The sequence below is a fragment of the Triticum dicoccoides genome, chromosome 2A (assembly GCF_002162155.2).
Source record: "Triticum dicoccoides isolate Atlit2015 ecotype Zavitan chromosome 2A, WEW_v2.0, whole genome shotgun sequence".
Taxonomy (NCBI): Eukaryota; Viridiplantae; Streptophyta; class Magnoliopsida; order Poales; family Poaceae; genus Triticum; species Triticum dicoccoides.
The window spans coordinates 149,455,505-149,456,411 of record NC_041382.1 but is presented as its reverse complement, the minus strand read 5'-3'; positions in this window follow the sequence as shown (position 1 = coordinate 149,456,411).

The following is a 907-nucleotide window of genomic DNA, read 5'->3' as shown; positions in this document are numbered from 1 at the left end:
AAACATACATCAAGTGGAGCAATAGAATACCCCATTGTCACCATGGGTATCCCACGCAAGACATACATCAAGTGTTCTCAAATCCTTAAAGACTCAATCCAATAAGATAACTTCAAAGGGAAAACTCAATCCATACAAGAGAGTAGAGGGGGAGAAACATCACAAGATCCAACTATAATAGCAAAGCTCGCGATACATCAAGATCGTACCACCTCAAGAACACGAGAGAGAGAGAGAGAGATCAAACACATAGCTACTGGTACATACCCTCAGCCCCGAGGGAGAACTACTCCCTCCTCGTCATGGAGAGCACCGGGATGATGAGAATGGCCACTGGAGAGGGATTCACCCTCCGACAGGGTGCCAGAATGGGTCTAGATTGGCTTTCGGTGGCTACAGAGGCTTCTGGCGGTGGAACTCCCGATCTATTGTGCTCCCCGAAGTTTTTAGGGTATATGGATATATATAGGCGGAAGAAGTACATCGGTGGATCTTCGGGCTGTCCACGAGGCAGGGGGGCGCGCCCAGGGGGTGGGCACGCCCCCCACCCTCGTGGGCAGCTTGGGACTCTCCTGGTCCATCTCCGATACTCCGTGGGCTTCTTCTGGTCCAACAATAAATTCCGTGAAGTTTCAGGTCAATTGGACTCCGTTTGATTTTCCTTTTCTGTGATACTCTAAAACAAGGAAAAAACAGAAACTGGCACTGGGCTCTGGGTTAATAGGTTAGTCCCAAAAATAATATAAAAGTGCATAATAAAGCCCATAAACATCCAAAGTTGATAATATAATAGCATGGAACAATAAAAAATTATAGATATGTTGGAGACGTATCAGCGCTGCCGCTGCCGCGGTAGAACGCCATCTCCGGCTGGTGTCGGGTGGGACGGTGGATGCATGGGGCGTCG